Source organism: Ranitomeya variabilis, chromosome 2 (assembly GCF_051348905.1).
Source record: "Ranitomeya variabilis isolate aRanVar5 chromosome 2, aRanVar5.hap1, whole genome shotgun sequence".
Lineage (NCBI taxonomy): Eukaryota > Metazoa > Chordata > Amphibia > Anura > Dendrobatidae > Ranitomeya > Ranitomeya variabilis.
The window spans coordinates 380,496,922-380,522,260 of NC_135233.1; the positions used below are offsets into that span (position 1 = coordinate 380,496,922).

The 25,339-nt window shown below is 47.0% G+C and overlaps 1 protein-coding gene across 1 annotated transcript in view; it reads right to left on the bottom strand.

Annotated features, from left to right (window-relative positions):
- Window positions 1-25,339, bottom strand: part of LOC143806157 (H-2 class II histocompatibility antigen, A-U alpha chain-like) — a 258,329-nt gene that overhangs the window by 82,053 nt on the left and 150,937 nt on the right. The window lies entirely within an intron of this gene.

Here is a 25,339-nt window from a genome sequence, read left to right on the forward strand (position 1 = left end):
AAAAAAGACAGAAGCCACACACAGGACTGGCACTAATGCAGATTTGCCAATCTTAATCTCCCACTTTTTTTTTTTTTTTATGGGAGAATTAGGAAGAAATCAGGCACACTGTTATACAGTAGGTTTTCTGTGGCAGAAAGTGGCTTGAAGAGATATAACAACCAAAAAAAAAAAGTACTACAATTACTATCTCCCTACAGTAATCTCAGAAAAGTGTGTCAGGCAGCAATAAAAAGGAGTGCTGCACACAAAAGTCAAAAGTGTGGACAAACAAACAAGATAGCTGTGCAGAAAGGAAGGAGCAACAGGATTTGTGCTTTGAAAAAAGCAGTTGCTTTGCACAGCGGCGTACACACAGCAACGCAGCTATCAGGGAGCCTTATAACCTACAGAGCTGATGAAGAGAAATCTAGCCTCCACTGTCCCTGCAAAGAAAAGGTGGTGTTGGACAGTGGAAATCACTACAGCACAAGCGGTTTTGGGGTCAATTTACCCTGCCTAACGCTATCCCTGCTTCTGACGAAGCGACAGCATCCTCTCCCTACGCTCAGATCAGCAGCAGTAAGATGGCGGTCGGCGGGAACGCCCCTTTATAGCCCCTGTGATGCCGCAGAAAGCAAGCCAATCTCTGCCATGCCCTTCTCTAAGATGGTGGGGACCAGGACCTATGTCATCACGCTGCCCACACTCTGCGTGCACCTTCATTGGCTGAAAAATGGCACTTTAAGCGTCATATGAAACGCGACTTTGGCGCGAAGATCGTGTACCGCATGGCCGATCCCACGCTGGGATCGGGTCGGGTTTCATGAAACCCGACTTTGCCAAAAGTCGGCGACTTATGAAAATGACCGATCCGTTTCGCTCAACCGTAGTCCTCACAACCGATATTGGTGTTCTAGATGTTATGTCTCTCTCTCTGTCCCCCTGATGGTAAGGATAGGACAAACCCGTATGACTGGTGGCCTGAGGCGTTTTACAGGGACTCTAGCACGCCCCAGCCCCCAGAAGCTGCCACCATGCCTCCTGGGTATGAGTCGGGCAGGTAACGTGGAAATATCTGTCCTGCCGGTCTCTGGAGCAAGGCTTGGAGACGATTACTCCCTCGGTGTTCCGGCTACCGGATCCTGCGCCTCAGAAAGGAGGCAGCCTTTTACAGGGCAGAACTCTTGGTTTCCTCTCCTTTCGCTATGACTTTGTTTCTCACCCTCTACAATGCAATTCGCTTTTCTTGTCTCTTTCTTAGGATGCTGCCGCACGTGGGGCAGGTGCAGCTCCGTGGCCTTTTGTCTAGGCCTCTGACAGGATCCCACCCCTGTCAGGGACCTCTCTGTCTGCAGCGCTTAGATGTTCCTCCTTCCCCTCTGGCTGCCTGAGAGGTGCTGCCTGTGTGAAGCCTAGTTAGCTTCTGCCTAACTTCCTATCCAGACCACCAGTTTTACCAAATTGTGAAGAGTGCCCTAATAAATAGGAGCATAGCTCCCCCTGGTGGGCTGGAGTGTGAATGTGTTGTGTGGTTTGTGATACCTGGTAAGAATATCTCCTTTATTGCCTTCAGACGTAACATCACTCCCCCTGAGGGAAGAATAACATTACTGCAACGACCAGGAACCTGGGGCGCTGCATATGCTTCTGGGGAGGAGAGCGAGAGAGAGAGAGAGACCCCAAAATGGAAAACGCTAGGAACATGCTCAATTTAAAAAACAGGACTCCGGTGCCGGATTCTGTGATGGATCCGGTGCCCATAAGCTTCCATTGTAACAAAAGCCAGACGTCGCCGGATCCAGCGCCATCCGTTTTTTTGCCGGAGACAAAAAAAACATTGCTTTGTCCGTTTTTTCCAGACGCCGGACACAAAATTTTCACCGAATGATGGATGAAAGGTGAGCCCATCCAGCGCAATCCGGTACTAATACAAGTCTATAAGAAAAATGGATCCAGCGGCATCATTCGCCAGATCCGTTTTTTTCAAAATTCGCCGGGTTGCGCCTAACGGCAAAAAACTGATGTGTGAAAGCAGCCTAACAGTATCTGGAAACGAGGACACTTATCAACTGTTTTGGAGCAGAGAGTCACCGGCTCCGTGCCCCAACACTTCCTCAGGCAGGATGCAGCTGCTTCTGGGGACATGAGGTAGAGTGATGATTGCATTTCCTTGGTGCTGACTGCAGTGAGAGATCACTTCTGTTCTGGGTATGGGAGCAAGGTCAGGTATCAGCTTATTTTTAATCTGGACCAGGCACAGTGAGGACATTATTATTATAAGGAGGCACTAAGGGGTGGCGATATTATAACAGGGGAGTTAAGGGGACATTAGTACTAAAGAGTGGACTTTATTACTGTGCATGGGGCACTGTGATTGTGTGAGGATTGGAACAAAAGGAGGGTACTCTAACTACACATGGCACAGAAGGGACATTACACTGCGTGCAGAATTATTAGGCAAGTTGTATTTTAGAGGATTATTTTTATTATTGATCAACAACTATGTTCTCAATCAACCCAAAAGACTCGTAAATATCAAAGCTTAAAGGGACTCTGTCACCTGAATTTGGAGGGAACAATTTTCAGCCATAGAGGCGGGGTTTTCGGCTGTTTGATTCACCCTTTCCTTACCCGCTGGCTGCATGCTGGCTGCAATATTGGATTGAAGTTCATTCTCTGTCCTCCATAGTACACGCCTGCGTAAGGCAAGATTGTCTTGTGCAGGCATGTACTACGGAGGACAGAGAATGACCTTCAATCCAATATTGCAGCCAGCATGCAGCCAGCGGGTAAGGAAAGGGTGAATCAAACACCCGAAAACCCCGCCCATATGACCCAAAACTGGTCCCGCCAAATTCAGGTGACAGGTTCCCTTTAATATTTTTGGAAGCTGGAGTGGGGTTATTTTTAGATTTGGCCATCTTAGGAGGATATCTGTTTGTGCAGGTAACTATTACTGTGCAGAATTATTAGGCAACTTAATAAAAACCAAATATAATCTCACTTGTTTATTTTCACCAGGTAAACCAATATACCTGCACAAAATTTAGAAATAAACATTTCTAACATGCAAAAAGAAAACCCCCAAAAATTAGTGACCAGTAGTGTTGAGCATTCCGATACCGCAAGTATCGGGTATCGGCCGATATTTGCGGTATCGGAATTCCGATACCGAGTTCCGATATTTTTGCGATATCGGGAATCGGGATCGGGATGCATATTCATGTGTAAAATAAAGAATAAAAATAAAAAATAGGGATATACTCACCCTCTGACGCGCCCTGGTTGTAACCGCTGCAACCGGCAGCCTCCGTTCCTAAGAATGAGCGAGTGAAGGACCTGCGATGACGTCGCGGTCTTGTGATTGGTCGCGTAACGCTCACGTGACCGCTCACGCGACTAATCACAAGCCGCGACATCATCGAAGGTCCTTCACTCGCTCATTCTTAGGAACGGAGGCTGCCGGTTGCAGCGGTTACAACCAGGGCGCGTCAGAGGGTGAGTATATCCCTATTTTTTATTTTTATTCTTTATTTTACACATGAATATGGATCCCAGGGCCTGAAGGAGAGTTTCCTCTCCTTCAGACCCTGGGAACCATCCAGGATCACTTCCGATATTTGTTTCCCATTGACTTGTATTGGTATCGGGTATCGGTATCGGCGATATCCGATATTTTTCGGATATCAGCCGATACAATCCGATACCGATACTTTCAAATATCGGAAGGTATCGCTCAACACTAGTGACCAGTGTAGCCACTTTTCTTTATGATGACACTCAGCAGCCTTCCATCCATAGATTCTGTCAGTTGCTTGATCTGTTTATGATGAGCATTGCGTGCAGCAGCCACCACAGCCTTCCAGACACTGTTCCGAGAGGTGGACTGTTTTCCCTCCCTGTAGATCTCACATTTTATGAGGGACCACAGGTTCACTATGGGGTTCAGATCAGGTGAACAAGGGGGCCATGTCATTATTTTTTTTTCTTTGAGACCTTTACTGGCCAGCCACGCTGTGGAATAGTTGGAGGTAGGGTTGAGCGAAACGGATCGGACATTTTCAAAAATCGCCGACTTTCAGCAAAGTCGGGTTTCATGAAACCCGACCCCACTGTGGGATCGGCCATGTGGTCGGCGATCTTCGCGCCAAAGTCGCGTTTCATATGATGCTTTCCCCGCCATTTTTCAGCCAATGAAGAAGTGTGGGCAGCGTGATGACATAGGTTCCGGCTTGCTTTCTGCGGCGTCACAGGGGGTATAACCGCCATCTTACCGTTTGGGATGTAGCGATTTCCACAGTCCAACACAACCTTTGCAGGGACAGAGAGAGAGAGAGAGAGAGAGAGACTCTGACTTTGCTCACCCATTGACTTACATTGGGTTTCGTGTTTCGGTCGATCCCCGACTTTGCGCGATAATTGGATGATTTCACTCGACTTGACTTTTGACAAAGTCGGGCTCGATCCTAAAAAAGTAAAAGTCGCTCAACCCTAGTTGGAGGCATGTGATGGAGCATTGTCCTGCACGAAAATCGTTTTTATTGAACGATACCGACTTCTTCCTGTACCACTGCTTGAAGAAGTCTTCCAGAAACTGGCAGTAGGTCTGGAAGTTGAGCTTCACTCCATCCTCAAGCCGAAAAGGTCCCACAAGTTCATCTTTGATGATACCAGCCCATACCAGTGGAGCGCCCCCAGACGCAGGGCCGCGGGGCACTCGGTACCGGGCCTCTGAGTCTCGGTCTTGGGGTTGTCACGGTGGCCTGACCCGGTCCGTGACCCTGCTAAGGGGCGTCCAATTAAAGATGGTGGTGCGTGGTGCGATGAAATAACGAGGACACAGGTTTGCAGTCTCTTTACCTCTTTACTGAAGGCTTCAGGATCCTCAATCCAGAGCACTGCTAACAGGGCTGGCTGAGACCGGCCTGTCCGAAGGCACATCCAGAGTTCCCTTTGCAGGTGGAAATCAGTGCCTACCTTCTAGCGCGTGTGTGTTGTAGTCCTTCCCTGCTGAGCACCACGGGATAGTCCTCACAACTGTTGTGTCTGTTTCTGATGTTCTTTCTCACAACTCTCGTCTCTATTCTGATGTTCTTCTCCGTCCCCCAGATGATATGGCTAGAACGCACCCGTATGACGGGTAGGCCTGGAGTTCTTCCGGGACCCTAGTTGCCTCCTATGTCTGCTTAGGTGATTTAGGTGAGACAGCCAACCTATAATTAACTGTCCTGCCGTTGGTTTGAAGTAATGCTTGGAGCCCAATACTTCCTCGGCGTTCCGGCCACCGGCTACGCGCCTCAGTAGGATGTTGCCGATCTCAGGGCACGACTCCTACTGGTATTATCTCCTTTTTGCTGTGATCTCGTTTCTCACTTCTCCACAATAAACCTCGCTTCTTGTCCTTTCTTAAGATACCGCCGCAAATCAGTGCAGGCGCGGTTCTGTAACTTTCTGTCCTGTTCGCTAGGCCTCTGTCAGGATCCCACCCCTGACAGGGACCCCCCCGAATCTTCCCAAGCAACCCCTTCTCTCACTCGGTGTTGCCTGGGCAAAACCCAGTCAGCTTCTCTCTAACTTCCTATCCAACCCCCAGTTTTACCAGATTGTGAGGAGTGGCCTAATACATAGTACCCTTAGCTCCCCCTGTAGGCCGGACTGTGAAGTGTATTGGTGCCTGTGATACCTGGTCAGGTGAACTCCTTTAGCGCAATCAGACGTACCATCACTCCCCTTAGTGGCAGAGCGATGTTACTACAATGACCAGGTCTCTGGGGCGCTGCACCAGTACCCCACCTCCACCTTGCTGGCATCGGAGTCGAGCTCTCTGCCCTTTACTGATCCAGCCTCTGGCCCATCAAGAGTCACTCTCATTTTATCAGCCCATAAAACCTTTGAAAAGTCAGTCTTAAGATATTTCTTGGCCCAGTCTTGATGTTTTATCTTATGTTTCTTGTTCATAGGTGGTCGTCTTTCAGCCTTCCTTACCTTGGCCATGTCCCTGAGTATCGCACACCTTGTGCTTTTTGTTACTCCAGTAAGGTTACAGCTCTGAAATATGGCAAAACTGGTGGCAAATGGCATCTTGGCAGCTTCACGCTTGATTTTCCTCAATTCATGGGCAGCTATTTTGCGCCTTTTTTGCCCAACACGCTTCTTGCGACCCTGTTGGCTATTTGCCATGAAAGGCTTGATTGTTCGGTGATCACGCTTCAAAAGTTTGGCAATTTCAAGACTGCTGCATCCCTCTGCAAGGCATCTCACAATTTTGGACTTTTCAGAGCCCGTCAAATCTCTCTTCTGACCCATTTTGCCAAAGGAAAGGAAGTTGCCTAATAATTAAGCACACCTTATATAGGGTTTTGATGTCATTAGACAACACCCCTCCTCATTACAGAGATGCACATCACCTGATTTACTTAATTGGTAGTTGCCTCTCAAGCCTGAACAGCTTGGAGTAGGACAACATGTATAAAAAGTATCATGTGATCCAAAAAATAACTTGCCTAATAATTCTGCACAGTGTATTACTGTATAGGGCACTAGTTATAGCACTGTATGGTTTGTGTAGGGCTATGTGCACACGTTCAGGATGTCTTGCAGAGATTTCCTGAGCAAAACCGGACATTTTCTGCAAGAAATCCACATGCGTTTTCGCGTTTTTGACGCATTTTTTTCCGGAGCTTCCCAATGCATTAAATAGCAGGAAAAAGCAAAAAATCCGCAAAATTAATGAACATGCTGCGTTTTTTACCGGATGCGTTTTTTTCGCGGAAAAAAACGCATCATGTGCACAAGAATTGCGGAATGCATTCTAAATGATGGGATGCATAATGTATGCGTTTATGCGTTTTTATAGCGAAAAAAACGCAACGTGTACACACAGCCTAGATGTGGGAGCATGTGTTGGCCAGTGCTGGAAAGCAATTATCCGTAGATGTCTGTGTGTAACATTCTGCAGACGACTTATAGATGGAAAAAGTGGTCATGGCGGTCTGGGCTGAATGGAAAAGAAGAGGGAAAAGTATTGACTACGATCAGTGAGTATGTCACCGGTGGGAACCTGTACAGTACAAACATTAAGGGTCTGTAGAGCACTGGTGTAAAAATATTACCATTACATGGTCACTGTATGGTGGTAATATCAGTCCTAGTACAGGTTTGGTTATTGATCAGTATTACCAGTACTGTTTTTGCTGATAATATGTGGTTATGATCATGCAGCGCCACAGAGTCCTGGTCGTTGCAGTACTGTGGCTCCGCCACTAAGGGGAGCTATGGTACGTCTGATGGCACTGAAGGAGTTCATCTGACCAGGTATCACAGACACCAATACATTTCACAGTCGGGCCTCCAGGGGGAGCTAAGGGTACTATTCATTAGGCCACTCCTCACATACTGGTAAAACTGGGGGTCAGGCAGGAAGTTAGACAGAAAGCTGACTGGGTTGGAACCAGGCAACACCTTGTGGCAGAGGGTGTTGTGGGGGAAGATTTGTTGTAGGGTCCCTGTCAGGGGTGGGATCCTGACAGAGGCCTGGCAACTTGAGAGAACGTCAAGGGACCGTGCCTGCTCAGCATAGCGGCGGTGCCCAAGGAAGGAATAGAAGCGAGATATGTTGTGCTGAGTGAGAAACGAGATCAAAGCAACAAAGAGAATACCAGTAGGAGTCGTGCTGTAAGACCGAGGCAACATCCTACTGAGGTGCACAACCGGCGGCCGGAACGCCGAGGAAGTACAGTGCTCCAAGCCATACTTCAAACCAACGGCAGGACAGTCAGTTACAGGCGGGCTGTCTCACCTAAATCACCTACGAAGACATAGGGGGCAACCTGTGGAGAGGGGCGACTCTAGGGTCCCGGAAGAGCTCCGAGCCTACCCGTCATACGGGTGCCGTCCTAACCGTAACATCAGGGAGGGACGGAGGATTAGCAGAACATCATCTAATCGAGTTGTGAGGGAACTTAAGAAACAGACACAACAGTTGTGGGGACTCAAGAGACTGCAACCTGGTGTCCTCGTTATTTACTGCGGCCGGCACTTCACAACTACACCATCATTCACCACCCTTTCACCGGACGTCCCCCTGACAGGCAGGGCCACGGACCGGGCCTAGCCACCGTGACAACCCCAGAACAGAGACTCAGAGGCCTGGTACCGGGTACCCCTCGGCCCTGCAGCGGGTGGGGCGCTCCAATCAGACTGCATTTTAAGTTTCTCATATTGCAGTATTGATGGTTTTATCAGTCTTGACACAGTTGTGTTTTTAAATGATGAGGATAGTGGCATTATTCCATCATAATGCGGTGGTATTATGTGCTCATAGGGTGGCGGCATTGGTTAAAACTTATATAGAGCCATTATTGGTAATATTGGTCTTACAGTAAATCTTGTTTTTCTCCAATGACAGCCATGGTCATATTTGTAGTGGAGACCCCCATGTTGGGAAGAATGTCTGGAGGTGATGGGCTGCAAGAGCCTGTGTGCTTTTAAATCCCAAAACCGAAGTTCAATCCTAGTCCGACCCTGTCCACAGCATATGTGTATAGGAGCTGCATGTCTCACCAGTGGGGTCCCGCCATGTGCTGCTGGCCCATACAAAGTCATTGGATTCTGACATCCTCTCCACTGACAGCGGGGTCATGGTCATTGTCCTGTTCTCCAGATAAATGCAGATCCCATTAGTGGGAACCACATCTATTAAACATTTATGTCATCGACTGTAAGGCTGTGTGCACTGCACATGTCGCTTTTTTCTCTGCGTTTTTTCGCTATAAAACCGCAAAAAAACCGCTCACATTAAGTATCCTACTTAATAGAATGCAATCCGCATTTTTTGTGCACATGCTGCTTTGTTTTCCTGAGCAGAAGCGCTTTCCAGAAAAAAACGCAGCATGTTCATTAAATTTGCGGAATCGCGGGGATTCCGCACACCTAGGAATGCATTGATCTGCTTATTTCCCACATGGGGCTATGCCTACCATGCGGGAAGTAAGCAGATCATATGCGGTTAGTACCCAGGGTGAAGGACAGGAGACTTTCCTCCACGGACTGGGCACCATATAATTGGTAAAAAAAAAAGAATTAAAATAAAAAATAGTGATATACTCACCTTCTGATAGCCCCGGAGTCTTCCCGCCTCTCAGCGGTGCACGCGGCCGCTTCCATTCCCATGGATGCTTTGTGTGAAGGACCTGCGATGACGTCGCGATCACGTGACCGTGATGTCATCGCAGGTCCTGAACACAAAGCCGGAACGAAAGACGGCGAGTGCACCGCTGAGATCGGGGGCCATCAGAAGGTGAGTATAACCATTTTTTTAAATTATTTTTAACATAATATCTTTTTACTATTGATGCTGCATAGGCAGCATCAATAGTAAAAAGTTGGTCACACTTGTCAAACACTATGTTTGACAAGCGTGACCAACCTGTCAATCAGTTTTCCAAGCGATGCTACAGATCGCTTGGAAAACGCTAGCATTCTGCAAGCTAATTACGCTTGCAAAACGCTAGGAATATGCATGCCAATTCCGCATGCGATATACCCATGGCAGGAGTTGCAGAATTGCTGCGGCAATTCTGCAACGTGTGCACTTAGCCTAAGGCCGGGGTCACACTAGCGAGTTTTACGGACGTATGAGAGGCGCAAAAACTACGCATTGCACACGGACCAATGATTCTCTAAGGGGCAGCTCCTATCTGCCGTATATTTCTCAGCCGTATTTTACGGGCGTAGAAAATCACAGCATGCTGCGTTTGTCAGCGTATTGCGCAAAAAATCTGCCAATGCAAGTCTATGGGGGCAAGAAAAATACGGATTACACACGGACCAACAGTGTGACTTGCGAGAAATATGCAGCGGTGTTCTAGAGAAAAGCCAGTAATTCAGTGTGGTGTACAGTAAAATCACACTGACAGGTTAGAATAGAATAGATCGAATAAATGTCTACACATAGTATAGGGAGATATATATGGAGCGCCCCCACACCGCCGCAGGGCCGAGGGGTACCCGGAGCCGGGCCTCTGAGTCTCGGTTCTGGGGTTGTCACGGTGGCTAGACCCGGTCCGTGGCCCTGTCTGTCAGTGGGGGACGTCCGGTGCAAATAAGTGGTGTTGTAACGGTGCAGTTGTGGGGTGCAGGTCGCGGTAAATAATGAGGACACCAGGTTGCAGTCTCTTTACCTCTTTACTGAAGATCTCTGGGTCCTCAATCCAGAGTACGGCTCACCAGGCTGCGCAAGTCCGGCCGGTCCGATGGCACCTCCAGAGTTCTCTTCACAGGAGGAAATCTGTGCCTTCCCCCTAGCGCTATGTGTTGTAGTCCTTCCCTGCTGTGCTTACGGAAAGTACCCCACAACTGTTGTGTCTGTTTCTGATGTTCCCTCACAACTCGACTAGATGATGTTCTGCTAATCCTCCGTCCCTCCCTGAGGTTCGGGTAGGAACGGCACCCGTTTGACGGGTAGGCCTGGAGTTCTTCCGGGACCCTAGAGACGCCCCTCTCCCACAATTGCCTCCCAAGACTTCATAGGTGATTTGAGTTAGGCAGCCCGCCTGAGACTGACTGCCCTGCCGCTGTTTGGAGTATTGCTTGAAGCTGAATGTTATTCTACTCCCTCGGCGTTCCGGCCACCGGTAGTGCGCCTCAGTAGGATGTTGCTTCGGTCTTACAGCACGACTCCTACTGGTATTTCTCCTTTGCGTGATCCCGTTTCTCACTCAGCACAATCTATCTCTCTTCTAATCCTTTCTTGGGCACCGCCGCTACCCGGAGCAGGCACGGTCCCGTTACGTTCGTTCTCGTTGCCAAACCTCTGTCAGGATCCCACCCCTGACAGAGACCCTACTGTATCTTCCCCTACAACACCCTCTGCCACAAGGTGTTGCCTGGTTCCAACCCAGTCAGCTTTCTCATCTAACTTCCTGCCTGACCCCCAGTTTACCCACTATGGTGGGGAGTGGCCTAATGAATAGCACCCTTAGCTCCCCCCGGAGGCCCGGCTGTGAAATGTATTGGTGTCTGTGATACCTGGTCAGATGAACTCCTTCAGTGCCATCAGACGCACCATAGCTCCCCATAGTGGCGGAGCCACAGTACTGCAACGACCAGGACTCTGGGGCGCTGCACTCCCCCCTGGTTAAACACAGTACTCCGGGACTGGGAAGAAAACAACAATACAAGTTTAGCAAAAAGACATACAGTTTGGTTGAGTGCAATAACAATAAGTATACTTGAACAAGCTTCCCTTTATGGGAGGTGAGGACACTTGAACGTTACAAAACATGGTTAAACATTAAACATTATAAACTACAGGCTATAAATAACTCCTGTTACCCAGCCGGGTATTCTACTAAGTGCAAAAATTGCTGAACAATACTTTAACATTGCCTTTAAGGACATACACTCTGTATCCACCAAAGACCTTCCTATAATCACATTATAAGGTAAGTTAACTTTTTCCATTCTCCTTCTTTGAATCTGCAGGACCGCCTGTCCTATCGGCACCAGACCTACTGCCTCTCCTTTCTGTTACAGGACCGCCCTGTTCAGCCAGGGCCTACTGCCTTTTCAACTTCTATACACAGTATAGATCATAACATTTCTTTCAGTTTTAGAAGCACTGAGCCATCTACGTATGGCTCCTAGGAGGACTCACTACCCAACCCCTACGGGTTCACTTTCTGTCTTCTGTAACACATTATTAACTTTTTCTTTACAATAACTAACTTACTATGGAGGACTCAGGGTTTACCTTCTATCCCTAGTTTCTTATCAACATTATCAACTATCCCCTTATAACACCAATCCTCATTACTATTTTCTTTCCGGAAACATCATCCGCATTTCTCTACATTTAACCAATCAAATACATATAACTTTTACATGTAAGAATTATCATCACTTTCGCTCATCAAGACATTATTGCTATCCATTAATCTTAAAGCAATACGATTCTTCAAATATACACGTGGATGTCCCCTTTAAGAAGGGACCAAGTCTTCAGGAGGTAGCATTTGTTCTCTAGCTACCAGTCCATACTCAGCAAAGGCTCCGGTGCGGTATCTTCGCAAAGAGTCTCTTTCTAACTAAAACCAGTAGGAAACACCCTTAAGAAGGTGTGAACTATGTACAAGAAGTTTGTATCATGCACTGTTCATGATTGCGGCAGTTTTTTAAGACTTGTGCAAAAACTTAGAAAAAATAAACAAAACAACAAGGATCCCGGGTCAACAAAGGGATCCATTAGGAATTAACCCTGGACGGGTTTAGCAGCAACAGTAAACAAACAGTTAAACGGAGAACTATTTACATTTTCTTAAAGCATTCATGCTTACTCTTTTTCAGAATCCCCCACGAGGCGCCACCTGGCGGGTGAACCCCTGCAGCTCAGGTTCCAGGTCCACTCCCGCTGCCAGGTACACCCCATGGGTTCGGGTCTGTTGCACAACCAGGTCGTGTGCGGTAATAAAGGTCTGTGTCCCCACTTCTCTCTGCGCTGGCACAGCAGGAACACCGGTCACTCGAGGAGGCACCTCCTTGGCCACTGCAGTGGTGGTGGTGGCCAGACTGCAGGTCACGGTTTCCGTTACTGTACAGGTGGGGGTGACCAAGGTGGCCACCGACCGGTCACACGGGGACACTTTGGCTACAGGGGCCGGTTTTTCCGGCACCTTGGGCGGGGGTTCCATTGACCTCTTCTTGCGCACATTCAGAGCGAACCACCCCTTCTCCCCGAAATGTCTGGTGTAGATGACACTGTCTCCTGGGTAGAGGTCTCGATCGGGGTGGCCCTCCCTGAGATGCGACTCAACGTCCCGGCGGTTAACAAAGACCTCCGCGTATAACCCCGGTTCCTTAATAAAGCCCCAGCCTCCTCGGAGCTTAAAGGTGGTGATGATGCCCTGCCTGCGCGGGGCCTGGTGAGCGGTGGGGTCCTTGCGGGCCCGATCCTTTACTGCCAGGTCCTTCTGATGATAAGCCTCCATCCCAGCCCGGTACGCCGCGTCCTCTTCCTTCCATTGCTGTTCCAGCTGGGCCTGGTATGTCTCCCAGCTCAGGGCCTGCACCATCTCCCCTTCCCGCGTCTCCACCCCGGGGAATCCCATGAGGTCGGGTCCGGGGTTCACCCAGCGGTATACCGTGCGCTCCGCACGGACCTCGCAGGACAGGGTGATTGGTGTGATCGGGGCCTTCATACGATGTTCCATGCCCGTAGCTTCCTCCCAGGGCAACAGACGTTGGAGCTTATGAGTCCCAGGGGAAGGGGGCGCTGCAACGGGGCCCACTAACACACCCTCTGCTAGCGGGGCAGGGTCAGCGGACTCACCAACCGGTGCGAGTCCACTTTCCGCGACATGTCCCGCTGGTTCCTCCGGTGAGGTCTCCGATGTCCGGGAACTCTCTGCCGGCACCACTAAGCGCGGAGCCTGGACCCCCACATTCAGTTGGAGAAGTTGGTTGAATAAGTCCTCCATCTCAGCCCTCAGGAATCTGGTGTTGTCCACGGAAGACGGGCTGCTGTGCTCATCCGGGTAGTCGGGGGAGATTTCCACTTCAACCCCACTGTCGGGTTCAGAGCTGCTGGCCATGGCGTCCTCCACGTGGGTCGCTTCCGGGTCTCTTTCCCGCTCTCTCCTTCGTGGGCGGTGTCGTTTTCTCGGTCTTCGCCCTCCATTGAGGATTAGGAGGCGGATCTCTGCCGCTGACGGACACGTCCTCACCGTGCAGAAATATTTAGACTGGGCGGCCATTGTTTTTCGCGCTCTCCAGCTTGCCTACGCCCACTCCACGCCCCTCTTCTCTTCCGGCGCTCTCCTCAGCGCTGCAATGGCGGCGGATTTTGGCGGCAAGTGGCGCAGCACACAGTCTTTGCAATAAAGTACAGTCCAAGCACAGTAAATCACAGTTCCAAGGCACACATGACCTGATTCTTCAGGCTTAAGTAGATCCTGTTCGTGACGCCAAGTTGGAGCGCCCCCACACCGCCGCAGGGCCGAGGGGTACCCGGAGCCGGGCCTCTGAGTCTTGGTTCTGGGGTTGTCACGGTGGCTAGACCCGGTCCGTGGCCCTGTCTGTCAGTGGGGGACGTCCGGTGCAAATAAGTGGTGTTGTAACGGTGCAGTTGTGGGGTGCAGGTCGCGGTAAATAATGAGGACACCAGGTTGCAGTCTCTTTACCTCTTTACTGAAGATCTCTGGGTCCTCAATCCAGAGTACGGCTCACCAGGCTGCGCAAGTCCGGCCGGTCCGATGGCACCTCCAGAGTTCTCTTCACAGGAGGAAATCTGTGCCTTCCCCCTAGCACTATGTGTTGTAGTCCTTCCCTGCTGTGCTTACGGAAAGTACCCCACAACTGTTGTGTCTGTTTCTGATGTTCCCTCACAACTCGACTAGATGATGTTCTGCTAATCCTCCGTCCCTCCCTGAGGTTCGGGTAGGAACGGCACCTGTTTGACGGGTAGGCCTGGAGTTCTTCCGGGACCCTAGAGACGCCCCTCTCCCACAATTGCCTCCCAAGACTTCATAGGTGATTTGAGTTAGGCAGCCCGCCTGAGACTGACTGCCCTGCCGCTGTTTGGAGTATTGCTTGAAGCTGAATGTTATTCTACTCCCTCGGCGTTCCGGCCACCGGTAGTGCGCCTCAGTAGGATGTTGCTTCGGTCTTACAGCACGACTCCTACTGGTATTTCTCCTTTGCGTGATCCCGTTTCTCACTCAGCACAATCTATCTCTCTTCTAATCCTTTCTTGGGCACCGCCGCTACCCGGAGCAGGCACGGTCCCGTTACGTTCGTTCTCGTTGCCAAACCTCTGTCAGGATCCCACCCCTGACAGAGACCCTACTGTATCTTCCCCTACAACACCCTCTGCCACAAGGTGTTGCCTGGTTCCAACCCAGTCAGCTTTCTCATCTAACTTCCTGCCTGACCCCCAGTTTACCCACTATGGTGGGGAGTGGCCTAATGAATAGCACCCTTAGCTCCCCCCGGAGGCCCGGCTGTGAAATGTATTGGTGTCTGTGATACCTGGTCAGATGAACTCCTTCAGTGCCATCAGACGCACCATAGCTCCCCATAGTGGCGGAGCCACAGTACTGCAACGACCAGGACTCTGGGGCGCTGCACTTATATATATATTGTAGCGTTTAACCCACTACGGGTCTTGGGGAACACTCGCTTGGCAACAGGATAAACACTTCAGGCACGATATCTCACACATATCAGTCTTATTTGGTTTATTCCACATCATAAACCACATGACGTACAGTCCATTGCGTTATATTTCATCAGACAGTTCATGTAGCAGATAGGCTTCTCTGCTGTATGTTACATGGCAACACAAGTCTCATTCATACTAAAATAAAGACAAGACAAAACTTTGTGGAATAAAATTGGCCGTGATGTTTATTCTTGGGTAACTTAAAACGTGTCAGTAAAAATACCAATTGAACGATTCATATAAAAACCAAACATTCCAAGACTCCATTAAACAATCCACACAGAAACTGGGTGATTTTCCCACAATATAAACATCACGACAAGGAGAATATTACAAGGGGGGGAGGGTGGGATCTTCTTTTCTTCAGCACTCGCCTCAGAATGCCTCAAATCTGTCATAACAGGCTTTAACCCCTTCGTGCCATGCGCCGTACTAGTACGGCGCTGCCGGCACTGCATTAGTGCCAGCCGCAGTACTAGTACAGCGCATCGATCACCGCGGTCTCGCGCTGAGCGCCGAGGTGATCGGGTGCGGGTGTCAGCTGTATATGACAGCTGACACCCTGCAGCAATGCCCATGATCGGCGCTATCGCCGATCGTGGGCATTTAACCCCTCTGATGCCGCTGTCAATAGTGACAGCGGCATAGAGGGGGATCGCGCAGGGACGGGGGCTCCCCGCGCTCTCCCACCGGAGCAACGCGACGAGATCGCGCTGCTCCGGTGACCTGGAAGGAATCCCCGGATCCAAGATGGCCGCGGGACTCCTTCCGGGTCATTTACTGACCTGGCTTGCCGGCGCCTGCAAGAGCTGCTGAGAGCAGGCGCCGGCAAGCCTCTGCTCTTGTGTGTGAGATCGGTGATCTGACAGAGTGCTGTGCACACTGTCAGATTACCGATCTGTGATGTCCCCCCCTGGGACAAAGTAAAAAAGTAAAAAAAAAAAATGTCCACATGTGTAAAAAAAAAGAAAAAAAAATTCCTAAATAAAGAAAAAAAAAATATATATATTCCCATAAATACATTTCTTTATCTAAATAAAAAAAAAATCACACAATAAAAGTACACATATTTAGTATCGCCGCGTCCGTAACGACCCCACCTATAAAACTATATCACTAGTTAACCCCTTCAGTGAACACCGTAAAAAAAAAAAAAAAAAAAAGAGGCAAAAAACAACGCTTTATTCTCATACCGCCAAACAAAAAGTGGAATAACACGCGATCAAAAAGATGGATATAAATAACCATGGTACCACTGAAAATGTCATCTTGTCCCGCAAAAAAAAAGCTGCCATACAGCATCATCAGCAGAAAAATAAAAAAGTTATAGCTCTCAGAATAAAGCGATGCAAAAACAATTTTTTTTTTATATAAAATAGTTTTTATTGTGTAAAAGCGCCAAAACATAAAATTACATAAATGAGGTATCGCTGTAATCGTCCTGACCTGAAGAATAAAACTGCTTTATCAATTTTACCACACGTGGAATGGTATAAACGCCTCCCCTAAAAGAATTTCAGGAATTGCTGGTTTTTGTTCATTCCGCCTCCAAAAAATCAGAATAAAAAGCGATCAAAAAATGTCATGTGCCCGAAAATGGTACCAATAAAAACGTCAACTCGTCCCGCAAAAAACAAGATCTCACATGACTCTGTGGGCCAAAATATGGAAAAATTATAGCTCTCAAAATGTGGTGATGCAAAAACTATTTTTTGCAATAAAAAGCATCTTTTAGTGTGTGATGGCTGCCAACCATAAAAATCCGCCCAAAAAACGCTATAAAAGTAAATCAAATCCCCCTTCATCACCCCCTTAGTTAGGGAAAAATAATAAAATTTTAAAAAATATATTTATTTCCATTTTCCCGTTAGGCTACTTTCACACTAGCGTCGGTACGGGGCCGTCGCGCTGCGTCGGCCCGACGTACCAACGCATACTGTGCAAGCGCCGCACAACGGGGGCAGCCGATGCTGTTTTTCCACGCATCCGCTGCCCCATTGTGAGGTGCGGTGAGGTGGGGGCGGAGTTCCAGCCGCGCATGCGCGGTCGGAAATGGTGGACCGTCGGCACAAAAAAAGTTACATGTAACGTTTTTTGCTGCCGGCGGTCCGCCACAACACGACGCAACCGTTGCACGACGGTTGCGACGTGTGTCAATACGTCGCAATGCGTCGCTAATGTTAGTCTATGGGGAAAAAACGCATCCTGCAGATGACTTTGCAGGATGCGTTTTTTCGCCAAAACGACGCATTGCGACGTATGCAAAAAAACGCTAGTGTGAACGTAGCGCTAGGGTTAGGGCTAGGGTTAGGGTTGGGGTTAGGGCTAGGGTTAGGGCTGGGGTTAGGGTTAGGGTTTCAGTTAGAATTGGGGAGTTTTCACTGTTTAGGCACATCAGGGGCTCTCCAAACGCGACATGGCGTCCGATCTCAATTCCAGCCAATTCTGCTTTGAAAAACTAAAACAGTGCTCCTTCCCTTCCGAGTTCTCCTGTGTGCCCAAACAGTGGTTCCCCCCAACATATGGGGTATCAACGTTCTCAGTACAAGTTGGACAACAACTTTTGGGGTCCAATTTGTCCTGTTACCCTTGGGAAAATAAAAATGTAGGGGCTAAAATATCAGTTTCGTGGAAAAAAAAATATTTTTTATTTTCACGGCTCTGCGTGATAAACTGTAGTGAAACACTTGTTGGTTCAAAGTTCTCACAACACATCTAGATAAGTTCCCTGGGGGGTCTAGTTTCCAATATGGGGTCACTTGTGGGGGGTTTCTACTGTTTAGGTACATCAGGGGCTCTGCAAATGCAACATGACACCTGCAGACCAATCCATCTAAGTCTGCAATTCAAACGGCGCTCCTTCCCTTCCGAGCTCTGCCGTGCGCCCAAACAGTGGTTCCCCCCCATATATGGAGTATCAGCGTACTCAGGACAAATTGGACAATATCTTTTGTGGTCCAATTTCTCCTGTTACCCTTGGAAAAAAAAATTGCGGGCTAAAACATCATTTTGTGGAAAGAAAAAATGATTTTTTAATTTTCACAGCGCTACATTCTAAACTTTAGTGAAACAATTGGGGGTTAAAAGTGCTCACCACACATCTAGATAAGTTCCTTAGGGGGTCTTCTTTCCAAAATGGTGTCACTTGTGGGGTTTTCCACTGTTTAGGCACGTCAGGGGCTCTCCAAACACGACATGGGTTCCGATCTCAATTCCAGCCAATTTTGCATTGAAAAGTCAAATGGCGCTCCTTCCCTTCCGAGCTCTGCCATGCGCCCAAACAGTGGTTTATCCCCATATATGAAGTATCAGCGTACTCAGGACAAATTGCACAACAACTTTTGGGGTCCAATTTATCCTGTTACCCTTGGGAAAATAAAAAATTTGGGGCAAAAAGATCATTTTTTGTGAAAATTAATATGAATTTTGTTTTACGGCTCTACATTATAAACTTCTGTGAAGCACTTGGAGGTTCAAAGTGCTCACCACACATCTAGATTAGTTCCTTAGAGGGTCTACTTTCCAAAATGGTGTCACTTGTGGGGGTTTCCACTGTTTAGGCACGTCAGGGGCTCTCCAATCGCGACATGGGTTCTGATCTCAATTCCAGCAAATCTTGCATTGAAAAGTCAAATGGCGCTCCTTCCCTTCCGAGCTCTGCCATGTGCCCAATCAATGGTTTACCCCAACATGTGGGGTATCGGCTTACTCAGGACAAATTGTACAACGACTTTTTTGGTCCAATTTCTCCTGTTACCCTTGGTAAAATAAAACAAATTGGATCTGAAGTAAAAATTTTGTGAAAAAAAAGTTAAATGTTCAATTTTTTTTTAAACATTCCAAAAGTTCCTGTGAAGCACCTGAAGGGTTAATAAACTTTTTGAATGTGGTTTTGAGTACCTTGAGGGGTGCAGTTTTTAGAATGGTGTCACTTTTGGGCATTTTCTGTCATATAGACCCCTCAAAGTCACTTCAAGTGTGAGGTGGTCCGTAAAAAAAATGGTTTTGCAAATTTTGTTGCAAAAATGAGAAATCGCTGGTCAACTTTTAACCCTTCTAACTCCCTAACAAAAATAAATTATGTTTCCAAAATTGTGCTGATGTAAAGCAGACATGTGGGAAACACCGGATTACGTACCGGTAATGCTCTTTTATAGAGCCACGACAGCACCCACTTGAGAGAGGGGATCCGCCCCTTAGGAACAGGAAACCCTATGGAGAGAATAAAAGGGGCGGTCCCCCTCGCTCCCACAGTTGGGTTACAGAGAATGAGAGGAACCGCCCACCAGTATTAGTAGGCAATCCAATATCATCGATTATCTTTAGTTAACATAAGTATAGCTAACTACAAGAACCATTCACCCTTATCAGTGCTCATATATAAAATTTACTTATTAGGGAGGGAAGTGAAGGGGTGCTGTCGTGGCTCTATAAAAGAGCATTACTGGTACGTAATCCGGTGTTTTCTCTTCGCCACGACAGCACCCACTTGAGAGACTTACAGAGATAGTCATTTGGGAGGGATCACCGTGTTAAGAACTGAACTACCGAAACACAAGTCAGATGAGGAAGACAAGTCCAATCTATAGTGAGTATAGAAGGTAGTAGGAGAAGACCAAGTTGCGGCCTTACATATCAGTTCTATTGGAACTTCCGCTCTCTCAGCCCAGGATGAAGACATCGCCCGGGTAGAGTGTGCTTTTACAGTCTCAGGCGGATTCTCCCCTTTGCTGAATAGGCCAGACAAATTACGTCCTGAATCCATCGAGACAACGTGTTCTTCGTGACACCAGAACCTTTCTTGTGGCCCTGGAAGGAAACAAAGAGAGACCTGCTCTTCCTCCAGGGGCTAGTTCTTTCTAGGTAAGCTATTACTGCTCTTTTTACATCTAAAGTATGGTACCTTTCCTCTTCCTGATTTGTGGGATTACTATAGAAGGAAGGAAGGAAGATCTCTTGGGATCTGTGAAACTTGGACCCTACTTTAGGTAAGTAAGAAGGGTCTGTTTTTAAGACAATCCTATCCTGGAAAAATGACAGAAAGGGAGGATCTACCGATAATGCCTGAATATCGCCTACTCTTCTGGCTGATACTAAAGCAACAAGGAAAGTTGTTTTAAGAGTAACATATTTTATATGGGCTGAGTGTATAGGCTCGAATGGTCCTCCTGTTAGGGCCTCTAGAACTAGATTAAGATCCCATGGTGGTATGTGGGGAATCTGGATTGGTTCTGCTCGTTGGCATGCTGAGATGAACCGTGCTACCCATCTGTCTCCTGCAATATTGTGACTATACAGAGCTCCTAGAGCAGAAACCTGCACTTTTAGTGTACTGACCGATAAGCCTAAGTCACGTCCTTTCTGAAGAAATTCTAAAATTGCAGAAATAGGAATTTCTTCTGATAGAGCTGCAGGGTAGAAAGTTAGACATTTTTTCCCATATTCTCACATATATGGTTGTTGTAGACCTCTTTCTACTGAGTAGAAGGGTATCAATCAATCTCTCTGAAAACCCCCTTAGTTTTAATAGTTGCCTTTCAAACACCAGGCTGTCAACCGTAAGCCCTTCACATGAGGGTGGTTGAAGGGACCCTGAGAGAGAAGGTCCTGAGTCTCTGGAAGGATCCATGGATCTGCAACCGACATGGCCCTGAGGCACGAAAACCATTGCCTCTTGGGCCAGAATGGTGCTATTAGGATTATGCTCGCTTTGTCTTCCCTTATCTTCCTGATTACGGTCGGAAGGAGTATTAATGGAGGGAAGGCATAAGCTTGTTGGAATGTCCATGGAACTTGGAGAGCATCTAGGATATCTGGGTTGTCGGACAGGAACAATGAAGCGAACCTTTTGACCTGTCTGTTGCCTCTTGTTGCAAACAGGTCTATGTCGGGGGTGCCCCACTTCTTGGCTATCATCTTGAAGATATGCCGATTGAGTACCCACTCTTCTTGGTGGAGAGTGTGACGGCTGAGGAAATCTGCCTTCGAATTTTCCACTACTCTGACATGCAATGCCGACAAAGACCGGAGATGTATCTCGGCCATAGATAGGATCTTGTCTGTTATAGACATGAGAGTTCCCGATCGTGTTCCTCCTTGATGGTTTATATATGCAACGGATGTCATGTTGTCTGACAGTATCCTTGTGTGAGTTCCGTGTAACTGTGGAAGGAATTTCCATATGGCGTGATAAACTGCTTTCAGCTCTCTTCCATTAGAGGACTCATTCGACTCACTAAGAGACCATTGGCCCTGAACTATCTGGTCTTCCAAATGTGCTCCCTAACCAGTAGGACTGGCGTCAGTAAAAATTATTTTTGAAGGTTTAATCACCCAGGGGACTCCACCGATCAGATGGTCTGGTTCTAACCACCAGTGGAGAGATTCTAACACATTTAATGGGAGGCAGAGGCGACTACTCAAATGGCCTTGTAATTTTTCATCTTCCCGTAAAATTGTGTATTGTAACTGCCTAGTGTGGAATTGAGCCCATGCAACCGCCGGAATATATGATGTAAAGGAACCCAAAAGAGACATACCTTCTCTAAGGGAAATTACCGGGTTATTAATAACGGATTGTACTTTCTTTTTTAATTTTAACTGTTTGGATTCTGGGAGGAAGCATCGCTGACATTCAGAGTCTAGGATAAGACCCAGAAATGTCTGACGGGTTGTTGGAGATAATCTGGATTTTTCCCAGTTAATTAACCATCCCATTTCCTGTAGAGATGAGATTTTATCAGATAGGCGCTGTTCACATTGTGAGGGGGAGTTTCCTACCACCAGAAGGTCATCTAAACATGGAACTATGAGGGTATCTTTTAATCTTAAAAACAACATTACTTCCGACATTAGTTTAGTAAAGACTCTGGGAGCTATTGACAGTCCGAAGGGCCTTGCTGTGTATTGAAAATGACGCATTTGCCCCTTGATCATGATTGCTACACGCCGATATTGCTGGTGTTCAATATAAATTCCTAGATGGTAATATGCATCTTTTAGGTCGAGGACTGCCATAAAGCACCCAGGGAATAGAAGTTTTACTGTGGACCTAATTGAGTCCATCTTGAAGGTTTGATTTACTAGAAAGAGATTCAATTTTTTTTTTTTATTTTTTTTATTTTTTTTTATTTATTATAGTCCTATATGATCCGTCAGGCTTTGGGATAAAAAATAAAGGGGGGTAAAAACCTTTTCCCCTCTGATGGAACGGAACTTCCACTAATACTCTCTTGGATAGGAGATGAATTATTTCCTGTTCCAAAAATTGTTGTTGGGCTTGAGACTTTAAAGAAGTCAATAGGAAGGGACTCGGGCAAACTTTAATTTTAAGCCTGAAGTTATGGGGCTAGTCGCCCAGGAGTTAGATGTTACTGCACACCATTGTGTGGTGAAAAAGGACAATCTGCCACCTACTGGCAAATCTGCACTAACGCGGTTTGTCTTCCATTTTAAATGGACGTTTCCCGAAAAAAGAGCCTCTTTATTTGTTATCTCTATTGGCCCAGCGGTTTTGGTTTTTTAAAATCCCTTCTTTTATTAAGGATGGGTCTTCGGAATGCTCTCCCTGGCAAGGAAGGCCACATAATTTGGTTTTTGTTTGGGCGTCTCCCTTCCAACTTTTTAGCCACAGGGCGCGACGGCCCGCGTTAGTGAGGCCTGCTGACTTGGCAGCCAACCTGATAGAGTCTGCAGATGAGTCCGCTAAAAAATGCTGTAGCGCCTCTGATTAGGGGTAAAGAAGAGATCAGTTTTTCTCTAGACAGGCCCCCTTTTAGACCTTCCTCCAGGTCATTAAGCCAGACTAACATGGACCTTGCCGTACATGTAGCTGATATAGCCGGTTTGAATGCCCCAGTACATGATTCCCATGTACCACCTCAATGATCTTAAAGGTGATGCTATCCACATCTCCGTTATGATCATTGAGGTGGTGCATCCGTCAATTAGACAGGGTGACTGGGACAAAAAGATCCTCCAGCGAGAATGCAGGTGGATCTTTTGGATGGAAAGTATGAGCCCTGGTGGTCTAAATGAGCAATTGACCTACACTTGCTTTATATAGAACTGTTTGTACATAGGGATTCTATTTCTGGTAGAGGACTCTTTTAGTCCATTTTTTTACTAATTTGTAGTTTATGTATGCTGCAGGTTAATTGTATCCATGTAGTAGTACCTTCATCAGTGTTATTTTTAGGATGTAAAAGATCCCGGGCATGTTTTGCCCTAAAAAACACAGCAAGATATGTAGAATATACTTATCATGGATGTGAACAATCTGTGATTAATGTATGGGATTTATATATTTAATAATGGAGGTATAGTTATCATTGGGCAATCCAATGGCCAAATGTGCAATTTTTGATCTGGGTCCGTTTGCCCTGATTGTGGGGCCTAATGATAGCCATGTATTTAACCTGGCATCGGGGCTGTTACCACTAACTTAGCTTTTGGCTGCGTTACCACTTTTTGCTGGTTGGAGCACATGATCAGACTCACTCACCACTTACTTAGCCTTTGGCTGCGTAACCACTTACTGTTGGTTAGCGCTGTGTGCATGATCAGACTCCTGAGACGTATCTGAAGTTCCAGAAGGAGGCGTGGTGTCTAGCCACGTAAACTGTATTGTACTGCGCATGTCCAAGTCTTTGAGACGCATTTGCGTTCCATCAGGCCGTCAGATACGAGTGTACCGGAAGTCACGTAAATGGTATTGCACTGCGCATGTCTGATTCCCTGAGACGCACTTGCGTTCCATCAGGCTGCTAGGTACGAGTGTACCGGAAGTCAGAGATAAAACGAGGCGTGGAATACCAGATGGCATGCACCTCATGACATAAGGCAGGTGCACGCTCTATGCAATATACTAGCAGCGCAGGCACTAGGGTGAAGTATGGTATGTATCCATTAAATTCCTTAAATGGCAGCGTTTTAGAATAATTATGGTAACGGAACCCATATAGTGAGTCAACTTACCTCTATCTGTTCACATCTACTTTTGGAGCCACTGCGGCCAGATCCCAAATGGTCCCCTGATGAGCCCCTATACTGGGAAGGGGCGAAACGCGTAGGGATGGTGACATGGGACAGACTGAGTCACTTGTATTCAGATAAGTAATGTTGTTAATCATAGCAGACTATGCCCGGTACCTCATGGCAGCAATATGTTAAGTGCTTTTGATGTGTAGCGCTGTAGCCATGAGAAATCTGTGATATGGTCTATTATCAATGAGGCTTCTATGTATGTCTGTGATACTGATATGCAGACATGGCATGTATTATGGTATATAGATTTGGTTGAACAATCGACTGTGACTATAGTAACTCTTTGCTGATAGCCTTTGACAGGTTCCCTGTTTCATTAAGAATATTTTGGAATATGGAATATGGCGATGATTAGCTATCAGCGATAACTATAAATCTACCTGAAGCTTTTTTTCATGCCTGCTATGGTTACTACTAGGTCATAGCTAATGTATTTATTTAACCATCTATGGCAGCAGTATATTGCAATTTGCACAATAGCACCTTAGACTATTAGGGTCTCCAACTGTAGAACGTTGAGAAACCTTTTTTTCATCTGTACTCTCCATTTCAAACATCTATTGTACTATATAGATTAAGGAGATTGTTATCTAGCTGAGACAAAAGAATATTTTCTGGGCTTTCAATGTACAGAGTTAGCATACAAGGTATTTAATATTGTGCATCTTTTGGTGCATGTAGTCTAATTCTTTATTATTTATAGTTTTTTCACATTCACAGTGTGACCTAGGTTTCTTTGTTGTGTGTATGTTGTTTTTTGGAGTCTGGGCGTGGGTAGTTGTTAGGGCCCGATTAGGGTGAGGAGGGATAGCCGCCGTTGAGTGGGGGCGCCACATCGAATTTTAGGGTGCCAACCTCCGCTGTCAGGAAGGTGTGAGTCCTATTAGGGTGATCATTAGGGACTTAGTCAGGTATACTTTTCTTTACAAAAAGAGTTCCTGTTTCTTCCTGGCACTTTTATACCCCGCTCAGAACTAGCGTTTATGGTGTTGGTAGTAATTTTGTGTTTATCTATGAGATTTTAAAATAAGATTCTTTAAAAGTTATCTTTTAGGGTATTTTGGTTCTTTTTTGGTTGTCAGACATATTTTTTTT